General features: G+C 43.0%; 1 protein-coding gene and 1 long non-coding RNA gene across 3 annotated transcripts in view; one reads left to right on the forward strand and one right to left on the reverse strand.

Annotated features, from left to right (window-relative positions):
• LOC146871278 (uncharacterized) overlaps positions 1 to 23,703 on the forward strand; it is a 477,419-nt gene that overhangs the window by 101,490 nt on the left and 352,226 nt on the right. The window lies entirely within an intron of this gene.
• LOC146871279 (uncharacterized) overlaps positions 12,483 to 23,703 on the reverse strand; it is a 106,579-nt gene continuing 95,358 nt past the window's right edge. For both annotated transcript variants that reach the window (XR_014959537.1, XR_014959536.1), the window contains exon 3: positions 12,483 to 15,230. This is a non-coding gene — a long non-coding RNA (uncharacterized LOC146871279). The remainder of the gene's footprint in view (positions 15,231 to 23,703) is intronic.

The following is a 23,703-nucleotide window of genomic DNA, read 5'->3' on the forward strand; positions in this document are numbered from 1 at the left end:
TTAATACTTTGCATTTTTCATTGCCTTTTTTTTACCTTTATCCTTTAATCTTTCGCTCGTTTTGATATTATTTTTTCCTTACTTGAACCCCCTGTTTATATTCTCTTCCCCTCATGTTATTTCGTTACGATTCGATATGCTTCAGAAATAGTTTCTTTGCTTTCACAATGTTTATTCACTTAATTGCTATTTCCATTACGATTCATTTTCTCCATTTATTTCTGTCTGTCTCTCTTCCTGCAAAAGTTTCAGGTGATTAATAGCCTGAGCAGAGATTGGCATCCTGTTGAATCGTGTATCCCCTAACTCAGCCCGAGCAGTGATCAGCTGCTTCTGTCTGAACCTGCCCGGGCTGGGTTTCATTTCCGTAAAGTCCCGAAGTGCAGGGGATACACGATTAGGCCTGGGCGAAAATTTCGTTCCGTTCGCGGAAATTGCGATAATTTGACATTTTTGCGTTCCGCGGAGAGCGCGAAAATGTCAAAAATTCCGGTTTCCGCAGCTTGGCGATAATTTGTTTCTTGCTCGCACTGTAAAATAATACATTCTCGCGCGCGCGCGATCGCCTTACCTGAATCCCTGCGTTCGCCGACAAGTTTTCTTGATCCGGTCGCGTTCTCCATGAGATGTTGTATTGTTTTTAGCCATTTGCGCTGTCTCGCGACAGTTCGCGCCCGCAGTGACGTCATGCGTCGCGCGATCACGTCTTTCTTCTCGCGATCATGCACCGCGAGAACAACTCAAAACAAGATGGCCGTGCCCGCAAGCAACCACATGGGTAAGTTGGCGACCCGCAACCATGCAGAAAATCTCGCGAACATGCCGGAAAAAAACTTCCGCATCTTCGCGATATTTCTGCTTGTTTGCGATAATTTTAAACATTTTCGCGATAATTTGCGAAGGTTAATTCCGCAAATTCCGCCCACCCCTATACACGATACCGTGGGGATACCAGATATTACACAACACCTGCGAATGTACGCGTCCAATTTGTTCCACCCATTGGTACAGGTTCAGGGAGTTTGTTATAGATTTCATGCGCTGCACTACGCATGACGTCCCTGCGTGCCCTCGTGTGTAAACACGGAAGCAGGAAGTGGTGGCGCTCCTCCCGTCCCCAAGGCAAAGGTGATGCGGGTGTAATGTGAGGAAGATGGAAGCATTTCCCATTCCCAAGGCTGATAGGCCGAATTTAGGACTCCTTCAGATTTACCGATAGTTTGACAATAAGAATCATAATTCCGAACATAAATTAACGTTCAATAAATATATTTATTGAACTAAATAGTCATAAACAGGGCCACTAAAACTATGCGATTGTGCGGCTACGCGATTTTCTCATAATTGTAGCTTTGCTGCATTTACCACATAATCCATCGTCTGCGACATAATCTGCAGATTTTAACAAAAATGAAAATTTGATTTTACGTGATATAGTTCAGAAGTTACTAAAAACGCAGAGACACTTGTTGCTGTGCAGTGTAAGTCCCTTTGCAAAGTTTGACTGGTCACGTTTCTGTAGCTTATTTGGGTGTTAAACTGATACTATTAAACAACTAATGCCCAGACAGTTTTGATAAGTTTATAAATGACAAAGTAATGAAGTAATCCTATCACAAAATGTGCCACCAAATTTGCCTTTTCTTACTGCAAAATTTACTCAACACTGCTGCATAATTTTGGCACTCCCATACTACATAACTCTAGTGGCCGCTGTAATTATGCGTTGGGAGGGCTTGGGGATGAGGCAAGCTAATTATCCAGCAACTTTTTACTAATTTGTGTGGCAAGTTACGGGGCATAATGCAGCACATATTATGACATCAATTCTTCATTATTTATGCACGTTAACAGTGTTTGGGCAAAATTTTAACTTCATTAGTACCAGTTTTGCAACCTGCAGATACAACAATAAGCAACTGTAAGATGACTAGTAAAGCTTTGAAAGGGGTATTTCACTATGCATCAACACGTCCCCAAGTTTTTAATACATTTTGATCCATTTGAGCTGGAAACCTTTTTTTGTTAAAATATGCAGGTTATATATACCTGATGATGGCTTGTGTGGCAAATGCAGCAACATCAATAATCATGCAGTAAATACAGCTGCTGCAGAAACAGTAGTGTTGTAATCTCTCCATTTGGAATGTTCCCTGCACCCCTCCCTTATGCTCGCACAATGGTATGGTCATAGAACCCTGCGATGAAGGCTGCCTTAGAATGTTGACAAGGCTGACTTCGTAGGGGATGTGCCAGCACGACAAGCAAGCTGAGGATGCAGTAACTTTACTATTGAATAAAGAAGTTATTTTCACTTACCAGCGTTGGTCCATACTTCAAGTAGTATAATTCCAAAGGCCAGAATACTAAGTACTGCTTCTCTGGCAATTTCTTGTTACAGTTAAATGTTCTTCCCCTGTTCAAGTTCTAAACATCTGAAATGTGAGTTGTGCTCAAAACCTATAGTTTCTTTGTCTGATGGGCCACTACCCTTCAAGGTTGAACATGATCTGTGGAGGAGTAGGGTGGGTAAGCAAGATGAGGCATGAGATGGATTATAGCTGCTATGCAACATCATCAAAAAGTGGCGGATCTCACATTCACTCTATTTAGACTGTATAGGTGTTTATGCATGCTAAATAAGGTAGAACAGATATTGGTTGTGATAGGGATCAGGGTATCTAAAATATGCCCACTACCATGGATAGAGTAATCACACAGTTACACGCACATACACTCATCATACACTAGGGCCCATTTCACTAATATACGCTCAAATACTCTACCAGCAATAAACCTGTGGAAAGAAAACACCTAAACACCCTGCATCGATATCAGGTCGATCAGATCTGGTTTTGTGACTGTCCTAATCAATAACATAATCTACACAACATATACAATAATGATCAGAAATATAAACCCAATAATTGACAAGAAAGAAAATTCAACACCATGTTTAAAATTATATTGCTTTATCTAAAATTAGTCAAAGTAAATCAATCAGAATAAATCATTTCTCATAGTTACCTATTCTAACTAAGTGTCAGAACGGGTCAGGACAAGTCTCTCAGTAAAGTCTCTCAAGACAAAGTCCTCAGCATCGATCCTCAGCAACGCAGATTCACGCGGCAAAAGCAAAATGGCAAGTGGCAAAAGAGTGGCAAGAACCCTCTCTAAGCTAACAGTTTTTATAATAAATTGAACAAAGGAAAGATACATTGGAACATAGGAAAAATCATTATGTCCGCCGGACTTGCTGAGCAGAGCGAGAAGGAAAGGATGCAACATTGCAACATTTGTGAACCTCCGCTCAGGAAAAATACACATAGCGAAGACTACGGAACAGGAACCAAGAAAATAAAACATGTATCACATTAATCCGGCTTCTCCTCGGCTATCGAGCCACAGTTCAGAGTTTCTCTCTAAGGCTCCTTTGTTTTTCAAAATTGCCAAGGACACTTTCACTTCTCTTGGAGAACTCCCCAAAACTGCTGCTGTCCTCATGGAAAGTTTCTCAACATGGACCATGGTCAGTTAGCTTCAAGACCATTTCCAGCAGGGGTCTCCCTCGTCTCAGTTTTCACATATTCACTCGAGGCCAGGCTCACAAAATCAGCCATCATGGACTAGGCCTCCATAGGCCACAATAGACCATCTCAATTAAAAGAAATAAAAACAACGTTACTACAGCATAATGATTAAACAGTGTTAACCCCACTAATACCCTTATGTGTATGCATTTATCTAGCTCTCGCGACATAAAAAGCATTAATTCAGACAGCGTTTTGTGCTCAAAATAAACAGCACACAGCAACGTTTAAACATGAAAACTTGCACATTATTTTTTAGGAAACAGAAACAGCACACACATGCTAACCCTCGTATAACTTTCTCTTATGTTAAAACAAACGGATTGATTAATAAAAACACACTTGCACAAGACAAATAATTAATTGTTATTTATTAATAATTAATAAAACGCATAGACATACTAGAGCTTCAAAAGGCCCTGAATTTTCTAAATGAAAACTCTGCTCCAGCAATCCCCCCTTTGGTGATTTTATCACCAAATAAACCCAAAAAAAAAAATTAGTGAAAATTTAGTCCCATTTTAGGAGAAATCAGAAATGTCTTTTCCCCTTACACAACATTAAACACCAGTCACTCTTTCATCATCCCTTTTTGTCTCTAAGTAAACACTCTCCCTCAACTCTTCTAGTTCAATTTCTTGAGGTTCTCTCTTCAACCTCTTGTTTTTCTTTTCCTTATTCAATTTCTTCCTCCCTCCCCTGTTTTTACAACACACACACACCAATCTTATTATTAATAAAGCCACAATTATACAAGACAAGGGAAACAATATTCTACCTATAATAGTACTACCTATCTTTGCAATAAAATCTTTAACAACTATCATCTTATTAGCTATTTTAGTCCACAAATTCCCAGCTTCAAGTGGTACTAATTCTTCATGCAAATCAGTAATATTTCTGATATAGACCTTCAGGTCTTTACTTTCGTCAGGAATGTAAGTGCAACAATGTTGAACTTTCAATATTCCACAGACTCCACCCTCCTTGGCCAATAGAATATCAAGGGCAAGTCGATTTTGCATAGACATGGCACGTACGGCACTTAATTCCATATTCACCAAAAGAAACCCTCCTGCGGTATTTGTCGATAAGCGATCAACCACTGTGGACAGTTTCCGAATTCCATAAGCATTTAAAGAAATTCCCACTGCTGGAATCAAAACCCCAAAAATATCACCCACAATTTCAGACCAAGTTTCTCTCTTAAAACGCGTTAATAAGTTAATATCTTCTACATCTCTTATTTTATCTGTATGAAAAATCTTAGGAAAAACCAGGCCCACATAACATGTGCCATACCAATGGTCAGGCAACTTGTAATAAGCCTTGTTCCCACAAACATAGTACACTCCTGGAAAAATGGTATCTTCTCCACCTCTGAAACCCCAACCTGTCGCAACGAAGTATGTATCATGGCACTCACTAGTTCCCACAAAATATGTATCATATTGGGATTTCCTTCTTGTAATACAAAGTTTACCCTTCTGCGGTGCATCTAGAGCTAAAGTTGGACTAGCCCCATTCTTCAACTCTTTTCCCATCTCAATATCCCAAATTGTCTCACTCACTTTATATTTTCCTGCTTTCTCATGCATGTTCACTCTCCTTTCCTCTACCATATCCAGAAAAGCTTTCTCCTCTTCTTTCAAACTGCAAGTTAAATTATTCTTAAAAATGTAATCTAATGTTAATCCTTTTTCTTCAATAAAAATCTCACCAAAAGTGTTAGCTTCTTTAGCTGGATTCAGCTCTTTGTTCATTGGCAAGTGCCCAAAAATACTATCTCTATTAGACATCTTATAATCTACTTTCCCTAACAAATAAAAAACACTACTTAAAATACTACAAGAAATACCATATGTAGCTGGTAAATGATGATAAGTAACACCCTCTGAAACGGATGCAGGTAATTGCATACAAACGTAGCAATCCCTTACTTCCATTGTCTTCACATATTCATATAACAGTTTCGAAAAAACATTACTAGAAAAGTTATTAATTGACCTATCTTTGTGTGTGTAAGCATTACTAATTCTAATTGGAACTACTTCTTGTGAATTCTTCTCTACATTTGTCACATTTTCTATATGCATTCCAAACTCTACTCTAAAAGTAACTAATAAAACTAAAACACCCCATAGAAGCATTAATAATCCAGTACAACAGCAGCACATCCTACACCACCTCTTAAAGAAGGCACATCTATTTCTATTATCCTCTATGTTAGCCATTTTAGTTTAGCCTCTACTACTCCACTACTATTTGAACTTCTTCAATTCTTCAGCAATTCTTCAGCTTTCAGTTTATCCAAATGATCTCTTCGTTCACTTGATCCAAGTGAATCTTTCTTTCACTCAGTTTGGATACTTGTCATTCTTCACTTCAATTTCTTCAACATCAAATTGTATCAGATCTCCAACATCAAAATCCTCAGTACTCGACTCTTCTCCAATGTCAGTCAAGAGTACTTTCAGAATTTCACCAGTATCTTCCTCAACCACTTCTCTCAAGACCACTTCCGGATTATCTCGAGTCCCTGCTTCTTCTTTTCCTCCTTCAGACAGTGCCACATAAGACCATTCCGGTGATCTGTACTTTTGGTTGGGTCTTCTTACTCTTTTTATTTCTACTGGTTCGTTTGACTCCTTTGATTCTTCTCCTTCAGCTTTTGAACTTTGACTCGAAACTTCATTCACTTGTTCAGCTTTTGATGAATTTGCTCTTATTACTCTGTATCTCAGCCTCTTAACTCTGTTGTTAGGCCAACGGTCTCCTCTTAACACCTTCTTCGGCTTTATTTCTTTATTACTTCTTTCTCCAATCCAAGTTCTTTTCCTCAGAACTCGACCCTCTGTTTGTTCATCCTCATCATCTGTTTCAAGTGCCTCTTGTTTCCGTTTTCCAGCAGCTCTCTTCTTTTCCAGATTTTTTCACCACTGTTTGAGACTTCCCTACTCCTGTCCCTCCTCGGGTCTCCGACACGCAATCTTCTTGCTGTCTACTTGTCCCTTCACCTGACTCATCAAGAATGTTCCCTACACCTCCTCGGGGGTCTTCCGCAATCTGTCCCTCTCTATCTTTTTCTGACCCTACTTCTTCAAGTATAATCTCAAGTGGTTCTTCAATCTCCTCCTCTTCCGATTCAGGAGTAGTCTCTGTGTGATTTCTCTTTTCTTTTCTTTTTCCTTTTCCTTCGCTGCTGTTTGAAACTTCAGGCTCTCTTACAGAATCTGATCTTCTCTCTGATACTCGCAGTGATTCTCTTGAAGCTCTCTCTGCTTCTTTTCTCACTGATTCCGTATCTTCAGTATCTTCACCATCACTAGAATCTGACTCTTCAAAATACTCTTTACCAGTCCCTTCTTTTGGGTTTGGAACTCTCAGAGTATGACTTGCATGTACCCAGTGCTTCACTCCAGCACACTTTACTGCAGTCGTCGTAGTCAGAATAACTTGTCTCGGCCTTCCCCACCTTGGAATCAAGCAATTTCTTCTCCTGTGAACTTTTATCCTCACCCAGTCTCCTGGACTCAGATCATGGGCTTGCTTCTTCTCAAGTGTGGTAGCTTCTTCTCCAACCTGGTGAAACACAGAATGAACTGCGTCAGCCAGGCCTTTACAGTAATCCAAAATCATGTCATCAGTTATTGTCACCAACTTATTGATAGGCATGAATGCATGGCGCATTGCACGTCCCATGATTATCTCATGCGGGCTCAAACCAGTAGTTCTATCTGGAGTAGATCTCATTGTCATCAGAACTAGAGGCAAAACATCTGGCCATTTCATGCCAGTGGCTAAGCACATTTTTCCAATCCTATTCTTGATCGTGCCATTAATCTGCTCAACCACACCAGAAGCCTCTGGTCTGTATGCACAATGTAGCTTCTGCTGTATTTTCAATGCTTCACAAATCAAACCCATGAGCTCATTTTGAAAATGTCTACCTCTATCAGACTCAACTGTTACTGGAAACCCGTACCTAGGAATCAACTCTCTTAACAGTAACTTTGCCACTGTTAATCCATCATTTCTTCTAGTCGGGTAAGCTTCCACCCACCTTGAAAACAAACAGACTACCACTAGAACATACCTCAGTCTGTTCACTTGGGGCATCTCAATGAAATCAATCTGCATTCTTGTAAAAGGACCTCCTTCTCTGCCTATTGTTCCCAGACTCACCACTGTCTTTTTCCCAGTGTTAAATTGCTGACAAACTAAACACCTCTGACAGATACTTTCTGCAATTGTCCTGAACTTTGCATTGTACCAGGTCTGCTTGAACGACCTAACCATCGCATCTCTCCCTAAATGTCCCTGGCCATGATACATCCTTGCCATTGACGACAAGATTGAGTTAGGCATCACTGGTCTGCCATCTCTGTAGACCCAAACATGGTCTGTTTCTCTTGGAGCACATCCTGCCTTAATCCAATCTTGTTTCTCTTCTTCTCCTGCCTCATCTTGTAACTGCTTCACCTCATCCCAGGTCTCTAGGACATTAGTAAACATCACAGATAGAAAAGACATTTCTCTTTCTCTGTCCCTATTAATGGACTGATTTGTCTTGGCACAGTATTGCGCAACATCGTTGGCATATCTGTTTCCAATCGTTATGAAATCCTCCCCCTGACCATGGGCAGCACACTTTACAACTGCTAACTCCTTAGGCAGCTGTATCGCCTCAAGCAATTTTCCAATCATTTCAGCATTCTTTATTGGAGTTCCACTCGATGTCAAGAAACCTCTTTGTAGCCAAAGTTGGCCAAAATCATGCACAACTCCAAATCCATACTGACTATCAGTCAACACAGTCGTCCTCAAATCTTTCCCAATTTCGCAAGCTTTTGTCAATGCTATTAATTCAGCAACTTGCGCAGATTTCACCCCTTTCAATGGTGATGCTTCCATGACCTCTGAAACTTTGCACACCGCATATGCTGCACATAGCACACCATCATCATTTCTCAGGCATGATCCATCCACAAACAACACATGGTCATTCTCAGGTAAGGGAATATCCCTTATGTCTGGTCTTGGTTTTGTACAGTACTCAAGCACATCCAAACAATCATGATCATCCTCCATTTTCACACCCACATTTTCAATGTCTGGCAAAAGTGTCGCTGGATTCACATTCACACATCTCTCAAGAGTCACATTTGATGCTCCCAGAATCACTTTTTCATATTTGGTCAATCGACTATGTGACATGTACTGAGTTCTGCTTCTTGTCAAAAGAATTGCCACATTGTGAGGTACGAATACCCTTACAGGATATCCCATTATGATTCCCTCACTCTGTTCCAGACTCCTGCATGTTCCAGCCACAGATTTCAGACAACCTGGTAAACCCACAGCTACAGGATCAAGTGTTGATGAGAAGTACGCAATAGGCCTTCTCAATTGTCCATGTTTCTGGATTAACACTGAAAGTGCACATCCATTTCTCTCACTGCAGTACAGCTCGAATTCTTTTTCATAGTCAGGCATACCCAAAGCTGGAGCTTCACACATTTTACTTTTGAGCTCTTCAAATGCTGCCATTTGTTCTGCATCTAGATCCAATGGATCTGTCATTTCACTTTTTGTCAGTTTAATCAGTGGCTTTGCTATCAGGGAAAAATTAATTATCCACTGACGACAATATCCCACCATACCCAGGAACATTCTCACTTCTCTCTGGGTCTTTGGAGCTTTCATTTCTCTGATTATTCTGATCCTGTCAGTAGTCACTTTTCTCAGACCTTTTTCAATATTGTGTCCAAGATAATGCACCTCTTTCTTGCAAAATTGCAATTTGGCTGGAGATACCTTTAACCCTCCATCTGCCAGATGATTCAGTAAAGCTATGGTATCCACTTCACAAGCTTCACGTGTCTTTGATGCCACCAATAGGTCATCAATATATTGTACTAGCACTGAACTCTCAGGCATGATCAGACTTTCCAACGATCTTTTCAATAACTGATTGAATATCGAAGGACTCTCCGTATACCCCTGTGGGATACGACACCATGCTAAAATACGCTGGCCAAACCTAAATGCAAAAATCGGCTGGCTGTCATGATGCAATGGAATTGAAAAAAACGCATGACACAAATCAATCACTGTATACCACTCAGCATCATGTGGAATTTGATACAGAATCACTGATGGATTTGGCACAATAGGACAACATGCCACCACAATTTGATTAACTTTTCTCAAATCCTGTACGATTCTAAATTTCCCATTGGGCTTTTTCAGTCCCATTATCGGTGAATTACACGGACTACTCAATAGTTCTCTCAGAACTCCTTGCTGAATCATTTTCTCAATTATAGGAGTTATCCCTTCAATTATTTCTGGTGTCATTTTGTACTGAGGAATGTTAGGATATGTAATTCCCTCTTTCACTGCAATTTTCACTGGATCTACATTATTCATCAATCCCACATCCTCTCCAGTAAAATCCCAAACTGCTCTTTTCACTGTGTCTCTCAGCTCTTGAGGCAAATCCTCCGGATTAAACACAGCAAATGCACCAATTAATTCACTTTCTCTATTTTCTAGAGTCAATCGGTAGAAAACATCATCATCTGGTGTCTCAAAAGCTATTCCATCTGGTGTACAAAAAATTGTGCAGTTCATCTTACACAATAGGTCCCTACCTAACAGGTTCACTGGACTCGTGTCACAGACAATAAATCTGTGCATGTCTGAAAATTTCCCTATCTGTACTCTTACTGGTTCAGTAAGACGTGTTCTGATTTGTGTATTAGCTACACCAACTACTTGGATTGCTTCATCCGAGAGAGGAAGATTTCTAACATCTGTTGACCTGACAGTTGATCTTGTCGCACCTGTGTCTACCAAAAAAGTAACACTCTCCTCATTTATTTTCCCATCCACAAATGGTCCTGCCTGGTCTATTTCTAGAGTTGCACCAAGTATGCACTCTTCCTCCTCTCTTCGGCACCGTCAATAATCACTCTCAGACTCACTCCCTTCACTCTTTAACAAGTACTGTTGTACCTGGTTAGAACGCCTTGGTTTGTTTACCTGCTCATCATTGTAGAATCCTGAATCCTGATTATACTTTTGTAACCCTCTATTCTGCGGCAAGAGCGGTTTTGGCTCTTGACTCTGCTGTCTCACAACTTTCTGTTGTTGCTGTTGATTATTTCCTTCATTCTGGTTCTGCACCTGTTGATTTAAAGGTTTACTCTCATTACTCACTAATGGTGGATTAGGACATTCAGATCTCCAATGTCCCAGTTGGCCACAGTTGTGACAAGGAAACTTTTTCTTCGCTTCCTCAAGATTTCCTTTTCCTTTTCCTGCATATCTGGGTCTATTTCCTGCATTATTTCCTGGATTATTCGCCTGTTCCACTAACTGTGCTTCCTGTCTTTCTGCAACTTTCACTTGTGCCCACATTGCTTTCTCTTTCAGCTTTCTTTGTTTTGCTTCAATTTCATCACTAAAGTATTTTGCATGTCTCAGGATCTCATCTACTTTTTTACTCTGCCAATCCACTGTGTGCTCACGAATTCTCTCACCAATTTCAGGTCTTAGACCATATACAAATCTGTATACAAAGTGACTCAAATCTTTGTCACCCAGGTGTTCATCTCCACTGAATTGTTTAAAAGCCAGTATCAGCCTCTCATAAAAAGCATGAACTGATTCTTTTGCTTCCTGTTGTGTTCGATCTATCTTAACCCAGTCTGTCTCTTTTGGAGGAACTTTACTCTTCAGGTATACCATCACCTGATCATATTTTCTCATTACTTCTGGATCTGGTGCCCCTGTTCTTGAATCTCTTGGATACTCCTCAGTAGGCCAACTCACAACTATTTTACACTCAGTCCACAAATCTGCTGGAACAATTATATCAAACAGACTATTCAGGTCAACCCACAGCACTTTTGACAATTTCACAAACCTATCTACCTGCCTATACCACTCGACGGGCTTTTCTCTCAATCGAGGGAAATCATTTGTAAATGATAAAATATCCTGTCTGGTCCATGGAACATGTACATATCCTCCTCCAGGTATTTCTCTCATAGGATAATTATCCACTGGTTTCTCCTTTTCTCTTACTGGAAATGCTGAATAAGTTGTTCTATCTACAGATTCCTCTCTTTTCTAATACCACCTATCCTTCCACTTTTCTACATCACCCCATCTTTGCAATAATGCTACCATTTCTTTAATCTGTCCTGTTCTACCAGTAGCATTCAAATTTTCAATGTCCTTCTCAGTAAAATCCATCCTGTAAGTTTTCTGTAAAGCTTTCACTTTTTCAATGTCAATTCCCTGCTCATTTGCTATTGTTCTCAGCCTGTCATGAGTATTCCTTGCTCTCCATGTAATACTTTTACACATAAACATCAGCTCACCATCATGATGACTCTTCAGGATTTCTATTGGAACTGTTCCTGTCACAAGCTCTTCTAATTCTATACGTAACCTAGCCACATCAATAACTTGTGAATCCTTATCCTTTTTCTGAAGAACCTTCATCCAATCATTCAAATCATCAACTGTTATTTCAGCAGTTTTTCTCACTGGAACCACTCTTTTCTGCGGTTCTAAAATTGGCATCCCTGAACAACTAGGCTCACTAGCATCCAATAGTTCACTACATGTGTCATGTCTGGTTTGTCTCAGGTCACTTTTCCCTGTTCTTTTATCTGAATCTCCTGAAGGACCAACTGAATTTGTCAAATCATTCCAAACATATGGAATCACCAGTCCATTTTCACCTGTCTTCTGTTTGTCAAACACGGGCATAACCGGACCTATAGTTACAGGCACCGTAACAGCTTCCAGATTCTTCGTTAACTCCCTAATTTTCTCAGTCAGTTCTGTTGTCGTTTTTGCTAATTTTCTGGCATTTTCCTCACTACTTCGATTCTCTCTCTCCCTGAAAGAACTACTACTTCTTGATTCAGGTGTCACTTTTTCTTTCTCAATAATACAGACTGTATCTCTTATCGGAGAAGCAACTGGTGTACTCTCATCTGGTTCTGGTCTATATGGAGGTGGTCTTTTGTAAATCATGTCATTTAAGACCTCATCATCATACTCATTAACTCCAACTGCTCCTTCTTCAATTGTTCTCATAGGATATAATCCCTCTAACATATTAACATCTCGCCACCTTTTCATCCGATCATGATGTGTTTCACGATCATGTCTCCTCCCAAACATATTCCTGTAATACCCTCCAGATCTTTGCTTTTCTCGCTCATGAACTTCTTCTTCCCATTCCACTAAAGCCTCGAACTGTGTAGGTCTTGGCTTCGGGTCCAGACGTACCATCTTTTCCCGTAAATTTCTCAACACGGCCAAATTAAATGAACCATGTTCTGGAAATGCTAGAACACCATCTTCTTTAGTATACCTAACCCAATTCTGCAACCATATACAGGTATGTAATCCATATTTCGCAGCCATGAAGGATGCAGGTGTTTTCGCTGGAGGTAACAACTCACCCTCTCTCGTTTTAACCTCTTTATCCTTGCTAAACCACTTTTTAACTTTCCCAAAGAATGTTTTTTTCTTTTTCTCTTCTTGGTAATACATTTTAGCGCTTACCAAAACTCTCTACTCTCTCCGTATTATAAATATACAATACGAGCTTCTCAACCAATAGCAGCGCGACTCACACTAACGCACCAATCCTGGAGCGTCTACGTCACTAAACAGCTCTTCCAATCCCTGCGCGGCTCACACTAACGCACCAATCCTAGCGCGAACCCTATTCTGATCCACTATCCAATCAGAGCACGGACTTTCTGACGTCAACAGTCGCTGACTGCAGCTTCTGCTCTGTCTCCTGTCACTCGTCTACCCCTCCTTTACAAAATCTCTCAGTAGACTTCGTGTCAAGATTTCTACAAAATCTATTAGTTACAACATAAAAACATCTCCATTGTCTGCTTCGCTAACCACAGAATAGTAAAAGAGAGTCTATTTTTCAAGAGTCAACAAACTTTCATACATCTCATAACTGTTTCCTCTAGGACTTATCCAAAGAGTCTTACAATCAATAAATGTATATACATTCACGCACATTCATGCAAGAAAAATATAGTACATGCACACAGAATCCTGCTTCCCGAGAACAGCACACAATCTGTCCCACTACAGAATTATAACATACATTAACTAAGCAACTTTGCCCAGTTCCTCAAACAAGCTCAGAGAATACCTATTACTCCTCCCGCGATAAGCTTTAACGGAAATCCTTACGGATCCCTGGGACTTAAGACCAGAGTTTCAAAGATAACCTTCACTACGATACACACTCCTTATATACCAGAAATATATTCTAATAGTAACATACAACAATGTCACTGATTCCGAACCCAGACAATGTGAACGCGCAACTTCAATTGTCACACGTTATTCCTTACAATCCCGTCTTTCCTGAGAGCAGCATATACCTTCCTCTGCCCTACTACGGAACTGCTACCACAGCTTCCAAATTCCAGAAGCACTACATATAACTCAACATGACGACTTCAACATATAGTATTAGTACATATACCAATATCAACAAAATAAAATCAATAATCAATAAGCTAATGTACAAGCAATCTTATCAGATCAAGACAACCATCAAAACCATCCTCTGCTACCAGGAAATTGATAGGGATCAGGGTATCTAAAATATGCCCACTACCATGGATAGAGTAATCACACAGTTACACGCACATACACTCATCATACGCTAGGGCCCATTTCACTAACATACGCTCAAATACTCTACCAGCAATAAACCTGTGGAAAGAAAACACCTAAACACCCTGCATCGATATCAGGTCGATCAGATCTGGTTTTGTGACTGTCCTAATCAATAACATAATCTACACAACATATACAATAATGATCAGAAATATAAACCCAATAATTGACAAGAAAGAAAATTCAACACCATGTTTAAAATTATATTGCTTTATCTAAAATTAGTCAAAGTAAATCAATCAGAATAAATCATTTCTCATAGTTACCTATTCTAACTAAGTGTCAGAACGGGTCAGGACAAGTCTCTCAGTAAAGTCTCTCAAGACAAAGTCCTCAGCATCGATCCTCATCAACGCAGATTCACGCGGCAAAAGCAAAATGGCAAGTGGCAAAAGAGTGGCAAGAACCCTCTCTAAGCTAACAGTTTTTATAATAAATTGAACAAAGGAAAGATACATTGGAACATAGGAAAAATCATTATGTCCGCCGGACTTGCTGAGCAGAGCGAGAAGGAAAGGATGCAACATTGCAACATTTGTGAACCTCCGCTCAGGAAAAATACACATAGCGAAGACTACGGAACAGGAACCAAGAAAATAAAACATGTATCACATTAATCCGGCTTCTCCTCGGCTATCGAGCCACAGTTCAGAGTTTCCCTCTAAGGCTCCTTTGTTTTTCAAAATTGCCAAGGACACTTTCACTTCTCTTGGAGAACTCCCAAAAACTGCTGCTGTCCTCATGGAAAGTTTCTCAACATGGACCATGGTCAGTTAGCTTCAAGACCATTTCCAGCAGGGGTCTCCCTCGTCTCAGTTTTCACATATTCACTCGAGGCCAGGCTCACAAAATCAGCCATCATGGACTAGGCCTCCATAGGCCACAATAGACCATCTCAATTAAAAGAAATAAAAACAACGTTACTACAGCATAATGATTAAACAGTGTTAACCCCACTAATACCCTTATGTGTATGCATTTATCTAGCTCTCGCGACATAAAAAGCATTAATTCAGACAGCGTTTTGTGCTCAAAATAAACAGCACACAGCAACGTTTAAACATGAAAACTTGCACATTATTTTTTAGGAAACAGAAACAGCACACACATGCTAACCCTCGTATAACTTTCTCTTATGTTAAAACAAACGGATTGATTAATAAAAACACACTTGCACAAGACAAATAATTAATTGTTATTTATTAATAATTAATAAAACGCATAGACATACTAGAGCTTCAAAAGGCCCTGAATTTTCTAAATGAAAACTCTTCTCCAGCAGTTGCTTTTTGGTAGATGCTCCATAACCAGCAAATTTGTTGCCCTTAATATTTCTGGAAAGAGGGAAATGCAATAGCACAAGTGGTTCTATCAGGTTAATACACTTGTGTACCCTATTATGCTTTTGAACTTCGACCTATTCCTCCATATTTTATGCATTCATCAAGATTTTAAATATTTGTATTTGTGGTTCTCTATTTTTTCATCATATACGTAGTTTTTCCATGTTTATTTTCCATGTGATTCTAACACTGTTTGTTTTTGTATCAGTGATCGAGATCATGGGATATTTCACCATTCATCTTGCGGCATACACTGTTCTACCAGTAATCCTCACACCATACTTGTGCCTCCTTCATTATTACATCGGGAATCATGTGCTTTTGAGGCATTGAGTCATTATGCATTCTTATCCAGTTCGACATTGGTCGTAGGTTCATATCCTGGTGGGTCTCACATCCTTTCATCCTTCTGAGGTCAATAAAAGGAATATCATTGTGTTGGGTATCAATAAACATTTGTTATTTGGCACGAAGATACCTTTCTGAGTGAACCTGCAATTTGCAAATACACAATTTATTATGTAAATTTTTAGGTCTTCAGAAATTCAGAAAGCTCACCACACGCTTGTGCGTGTTTTTGTTTTTCACACAGGCTACTGGTCTTTGCGTGCGTCTTTCTAAGAAAGACAGCATGCAATTGGGCAAAGGCGGGTGCATATCCCGCCCACGGCCTATTGCTTGCGGTTACCCGCACGGGCGACATCTGTTTTGAATTATCGTGGCCAGATGCGGGCGCGATAATTGAAAACAGATCGCTCTCTGTGGCGCACGCACCACTCACGTGCTTGTTAGAGACTTGTCATAGCAGGGGCACTGGGAAACGCTTTGAACATGTGTGTATAATACGGTGCCGTGAAACACCAGGGCACCTCTGTGCTCTCGCATCCGTCAGACGCTGAGCAGAACTTGAGGCGTGCAATAATTCCCTGCTTGCGGTAGATCAGCATTTTCGCTCGGAAGCACACGGCCCAGTGCTTAATTTGTAAAATAAGAAGTGCAGGTGCTCAAATATTTTCGTAGGAGGCCAACACCCACTTTTCTGGCTCCACCCATATCCACCATTGGCTCCACCCACTTCCACCATTGGCTCCACCCACTTCCACCATTGGCTCCAGTGATATGTACCCCATAATGTGGCCTAGATATTGACTGATGGAGCAACATAGGCTAATAAGGCAAGAGAAATGTTTGTGCAGCGCACATCCTGAACTCATGTTTTTTGAAGGAGCGCTCAAAGTGAAACTGAACAAAAAGGTGTTTTGCTCCATGAAGTAAAGTATTTGCCTATGATTACAACATTTGGTCAAGCATGAAAGCCAGATTCTCCACTTTCAAGCTCTGCAATTCACCAATTATAATTAGATGTGTATTTTGCATTGACATCAAAGGTTAACACTTTGTCCTTAATCTATGGGGACATAAAATTAGCGCAGGGGAGAAAAGCTGAACCACATTTTATTTTTTGCAAGTTTACATGGAGCGAACCCTGACATGGACAGACAAAGGAGCACTTCACAACAGGCAGACGCAGTTTGCGTTACACTTTTTTTACCATGCACATCCAGATTTGCCAGAATTCAAAGCTGAGCCCATGGATTCGAACCTGCTTCCGTATGTCTCATCCTTTGCCTTCGCCTCACGTGCAAGCTCCTCAGACTTTCAGCATCTCACCCACGTCTATCGCAAGCCCATGCACAAAAATAAGCAGCAAGAACCCAGCGCCGACAATGGTCTCTCTCTTTGCCTAAGAAGATCACATGATTCGGTTTAGCAGGAAAGCTGGGAATCATCCCCAGAATGATTCTACTGTTTTGCACTATGCAATTCAGCCGCAATGACTAGATGGGCACATCTTTCGGACTTCAAGGGTTAACGCTTTGTCCTTCATTCATGGGGAATGAGATTTGAAATGTAAAAGTGTTTAAGAGTTGTGCTGTGTTGGAAATCCTGAATTGATGAGCTGATGACCTCCATTTTAAAAAGATTTTGTGCCAGTAGAGACTTCTTATGCATAGTAATTCATGTGGGGGCGCGCTGCTATTGAGCATTCTATACATTAGCAGCAGCACAAATGAGGTACACAAAAGGGCCATACAAGGAGACACTGGAGAATAGTGATTTCAACAATGAGACTGAGCTAAATATGCTATACAGACTCCGGCATATCATATAACAATTTGGGATCCAGTGCACAAAATTATCTTACATTAGGGGAGCAATCATTTAATCTCAGGGATCATTTTTTCAAGGTCTTCAAGTTCAAATAACTATATCTTTATTTTCGTAGTAAGCCCTTTACATGGGTCTTTGATGCTTGCGCTCCACATAATAAAGCCTGAAGACTAGAGCACCGAAAATAGCCCTGATGCAGGACTTAATGGATACCAATTTAAGTAATGAGAGTAATGGGAGGCATGGGAAGGCTGTTCACATACGCCAACCAGCTGCAGAAGAAATTAAGACGAAGCAACAAAAAATAATATCCTGCTTTGCTCTTCACCAGCAGATAAGTTTGCCTACACCTCCCCGTATTTCGTCTTCTAGTGCTTAGCATAAAAGTGACACCACAGCTGAAGAATTCCATGTTAATAACAACTCAAATAAGTTCAGTTCAGTTTCAGTTAATGAACCAGTTTCCGGTAGGGAAGAAATTTTGGAATACAACCTAACATCCACTACCACCACAAGCACCCACATAGGCACAGGCAACTATTATGCAACCTCGATTTAATCAATGAATTAAAGGCTATGGTTGTGACTTGGATTCGATTACTGACCCAGTCCAGATGAAGAGTTAGACTCAGTTTCAGACGCAGGCACAGCCCCTGGCATCAAAACCGAAAGTACTTTTACTAAGACCATGCGTCTTCACCAAATAATGTACATATTGACGTGCCTCCAACTTACCCAGTTCTTGCAGCAATAAGCAAAACATTAACTAAAATGTCAGACACATTGATTGAAAAATCTCTGTCATTGGTCAATCAGACAGCATTGATAAAATAATTTTCTCTGAGCATGCAGATAATAATCACTCGACTCTGTTACTGTTAGGCAGGCTGCTGCGCAGATTCATTAACTGATCAGGCCCTGGCCTGCCTGCCTCGCCCTCACACTGGTGCGTGCTGCTTAGGCTGCGCACCTTTATTTATTTTAACTCATGATTAGTCCTACCACCAGGCCGTGCCTCACCTGGTGCTGTGCTGCCTGTTGTAAGTAATTAGGTAGTGGTAACCAACATCGTCAAGATCGCGCTCGCCTCTCACTAGACAGAGCAGCCGGTTGAAGAACCCAGTCCACGATGAGTCGGTGAGGTGCTGTCCGTGCGGGTATGCTGGGGCGTGGTGGCAAAAAGCAGCGAATGCGTGCGCATTCCAATCTAAAAAATATCTGCGCACGCTGCCTGCTGCCGCGCACAGCCCCAACCCCCGCAGAAGACCGTCACCAAAGCCCTGCCCAATTTAGTGTTCCGCCCACCGGGCCGGCAACACTGAGCCGCAGCCGCTTCATTCAAGAGATTCAGATCAATGAGATCATACTAGAAATACAAAGTAAGTGAGAACTAACTTGAACGTGTGACTCGTGTGGTGTGACTGAGTTGTGAAGCAGTACATAACAAACGTAACAGTAACAGCAACTTACGGTAGCGCAGCAGTGCAGCACTCACGCTGTGCCACGTAATTACTATAAAATCAATTACGTGCATTAAACGTGTGTAGACCCGGCCCTGATAATTAAGTGCCGGTGCTAAGCACCGGCAAGCACCGGCACAAATTAAGCACTGACACGGCCTGGGGTCCCGTACTCTCGCGCTCCGTCAGACGCTGAGCAGAACTTGAGGCTTGCAATAATTCCCTGCTTGTGGAAGATCAGCATTTTCGCTCTGATGCACAGGGCACGCGGTCCCTGCTTTATTCTGCATGTCCCCTCACAGTCCAGTGGAGAGGCGCAGGCATGAGGAGTGAGCGGCCAATGACGGGCTCTGACCTTCGCACAGCAGGCGCATGGTGCACTCCTCGGCGGGCCGGGCTCAGCAGCAGAATGTGGAGCCAGGTGACTCATGTATAGCGCCCCACGCAGCCCTAGGCGGTCCAAGGAATGCACGCAGGTGCCACACGGCTCCCCCTCCCACGGGCTCGGCATGATACAGGCCAGAGGCAGGCACTGCAGTCCTCACACAGGGATGCCCGGGATCTGTTTATGTCCACCGGCTGCTGCAGCCGGCTCCCCCAGGCAAGGCACACCGGAGGGAGCTCTCGCTTGCTCCTGCTGCATCCGCCCAAGTGGTACCACGGGCACCGCTGAGCCGGGGCCGCTGCCACCAGGGATGATCGCCGCCTCCTTTAAGTAACGTTGCCAGATCCTGCGGAATCTCACCAAAGGTACTGTGCCTCCGTCCCCTCCCTAAAACCGCGATCTCATGGCGTAGGCTGGCGCATGATATAATGTCGCCGACACTGTAGCGCTGTTTTAAGCGCCGTCTTTCGATATAATGCCTGTGCGATGTGATGTCGCCAACACTGTCGTGATGAGGACTGTGCAGAATTAGGGCAAGTCTTTCGTTGTAAAGCATGCGCAATATAATGTTGCCTATGGTTGCGAGGTGGTATGTGTACGAATTAATGTCGCTGACATACATGCAGTAAGTGCTGCGATATAGCGCCTTCAGTGGATTGTCGCAGTACGGTGGCCATCTGTCTGATTCGAGCTGTTTTGACATTTCAAAACCCAGGACTTCATTAGCGAATTATTTTGAGTGGTGTGCTCGCACAAGCGAAATAGATGCACGTCCAATGTGGACTGGCGAGGGTTGATATCGGCGCTATACAAAACTGGGGGTGAACTAACCCCGAAATACAAGCGAGATGTGTAGATGAGGGAAATGTAGCGAAAGGCTCGCTGCAAAAAGCAGTGCATTTTAGCAAGCCGTCACCTGCCGTTTTCTTCTTTGACAGGATGAAACACATGTAAACTTTAGCATTAAACACATTGCATTGACTCAGCTACGCTTACACAATGAACTAAAGGTGTGTTTCGTGTTCTGAAAGTAAAGATTGCGTATGCATCTGGTAAATGTTTTTTCAATATGTCACTTTTACCATTTAGCAGTGCCCTCCGCATATTATTCTGTGTACAAATGTGTGGTAAACCTCTGTTTGCGTTTTAATGAGGTGATTAGTAGGTAGTTAAATACATTACTGAACCGTTGCAGTGCTGCCACCTAAGGAGCCATGAGCGCAAGGAGATGAATGGTTTGCCCAAGATCGCACAATGAGAGGAAGCTAAGATTGGAACCCTGGTCGGGTTCCAGTATCCACCTTTTCAATGCTAGACCAAGATCCCTGTGTGCTGTTTTGCAGCCTCTGATTGTCACTGCTTTGGCTGGCGCTTATACTGTGGAAGTGAGTTGTGCAGTGTGGTTACCAGTGCTTTAAATGGGGGGGGGGAAAAGTGCAGGTACTCATTTAAATGTGGCGAGTGGTCGGGGCGGGGCTTGGGGGAAGACATGCGTCTTGACTTATATACTATTTGCAGCACATACCAAAACAAATGAGAAATGACTTTCAATAAACAAAGAACGTTTGTTTACTCTTTACACAACGAAAACCAAACGTGGTGATATTTTCACATTTCCTTGTTTTGTAATATTTGCAACATCACTCCTGTTAATTTCTGTTGCTTGGCACAATACCATAATTCTCGAGGGACACAGAAAGAAACAAGCAGACGTGCATACATAAGCATTCCACACATTTCCTCCTTCCAAGAGTGTCTATTCTCTCCCCCTTTCTCGCGTATTTCTCTCACACAAAAATAATCACAGGCTAGCATAAAACAATAGCAGACACCTAACAAAGAATCAGGTGGGATTAAAGCCATTTGAACGTGGTTACCTCCCACGGCTTTCTGAATAGCTTTGTCACCGGGCTGCCTCGATTTCTGTGTTTGCAACACAGCATGATGGTGAACACCCGGACGGTATGCAAATGAGCCCAAGCTGAATAGTTCAGCAGGGGCTCGGCTCAGGCCTACAGAAGTGCCTTGGCTGCCAGAGACAGGCCGCCAGCACCAGCGCTTCATGAGTACCGGTACTCTCCTCAGCAGTAGAGAAGTGCCGGTACTCAGAGTGATAAAACGAAGAAGTGCCGGTACTCAGTACCGGCCCATTTAAAGCACTGGTGGTTACTGTGAGACCGGCCTCGTGGCGTGGGCCCTCCCGACCAGCAAGTTACCCTGCAACCACGCCGAACCTCGTTGATACAGCCTTCCGGCTCCCGCGGGCCAACATCCCGAGGGCCGACCAGATCCCCAACACGCATGCCCGGCCGAGGGAGAGCGAAACCCCCCCCCCCCCCAAACCAGACCGAGAGGCGCCGATCCTGTCACACCTCTGGTCTCTCCCCCGAGGGAGGTTTCGATCGACCACCAGGCTCCCGGGGAGCAGGCGCCTCGCCCGCTGGGTGTCTGGAGTCCCTCCCGGACCCACCTGAACAGATCAAAGGGCCGAGCGACAGGAAACCCCGACACACCGCCCCCCAGGCACCAGACCCCTCTCCGCGAGGACCCCGGACTTCAAAGAGGAGGGGGGAGTATAACAAGGGGTGCTGAAGGAACGAAAGCAGAGAAGACCTGGACTGACGAGAGCCTGCTGACCTGGTCGCGGCTCGATCGCTCCCCGAACCGAAGAACGCTACCCGAACTCTGAACCATCTGAGCCCTGCTGACGCTGTCGCGGCTCCCCGAACTCTGAACCATCTGAGCCCTGCTGACGCTGTTGCGGCTCCCCGAACTCTGAACCATCTGAGCCCTGCTGACGCTGTCGCGGCTCCCCGAACTCTGAACCATCTGAGCCCTGCTGATGCTGTCGCGGCTCCCCGAACTCTGAACCATCTGAGCCCTGCTGACGCCGTCGCGGCTCCCCGAACTATGAACCTCCGGTGCCTGCTGAGTGACTCGCGGCCCGCTCCTCCAAGAGAAACGGCAGAGATTGCCGAGAGAAGCAACATCCCCTCAGCTCGAGGATTGAGAGCTGTGCGCCGGATACCTCGCAGAGACACTGATTCAAAGACTGTCCCGCTACCCCTTTTCCCTCATCACGAGATCGCTGCCGCTTGTGGCATCAATTCTGCACCTGCCTTCCGGATCATAAAGATCCCTGACAACTACCGATAAAAGTCTATTGTTTTACAACGAATTACTGTGTGGTGTCCCTCTATCCGAAGAGAGAGTAAGCGCGGCGTGTGCGATCCTAGGTACGAGACCCTTCCAGGAAGGGCCTCCCCGCTCTTGCTCGGCATAACTCTGGGAAAGGTGGGCCTCCGGGTGGTCAGGAACGCATTCCGAAGCCTCCCCGGGGAACGCCTTCCAACAGTTACAGTTACGGAGGTGTGTGTACTAGATTCAAAGATTTTTACCATCTCTTTCTCAGTTTGTGGCTCTTGTCTGGAGCAATTCATTTCATTTTGTACAGGCTCGCAGCAGTGCTCGTATCGACCCGTTAATATAGTTCCTGACAATCGCTGCTTGTAAAGTGATTCACTACTTGTGCTCGTAGCCAGGACGAGGCAGAGTCTTGTGGGTGAGCGTCTATATATATTCCAATTTTTTAAAATATAAAGCGCAGTGTTCCGTCGAGCCCGCTTCTAAGCACATCCAGTTAATTTGGAGAAGATTAGGGAACTGGAGAGGTGGGAGATAATGCGTCGTCCAAGTTCGCACAAGGTTGAGGTTCAGGGTTACAACTGAAACCGGCCCCCATCCGCACAGTCGTGAGATCAGTGGCTCACTTTGCACTGTTGCTGATATAGCGCAGTGGGTTAACGCGCTTGCTGCTGGAGTTATCTGGAATGTGTGCGCTGTAGGAGTAACACGTTTGCCTCACAGCAGAGCCTTTGAGCCTTCCGATGTCGATACATTTTTTTCAAGCCACGCCCAGACCCACACCCATCCACCCAACCTTCAACCTGTCCAACACTGCCTTGCTGCCTTCCATGTCTGCTACGCACCCACCACATCTCTGTTGT

Source organism: Triturus cristatus, chromosome 1_1, assembly GCF_964204655.1.
Source record: "Triturus cristatus chromosome 1_1, aTriCri1.1, whole genome shotgun sequence".
NCBI classification, from domain to species: domain Eukaryota; kingdom Metazoa; phylum Chordata; class Amphibia; order Caudata; family Salamandridae; genus Triturus; species Triturus cristatus.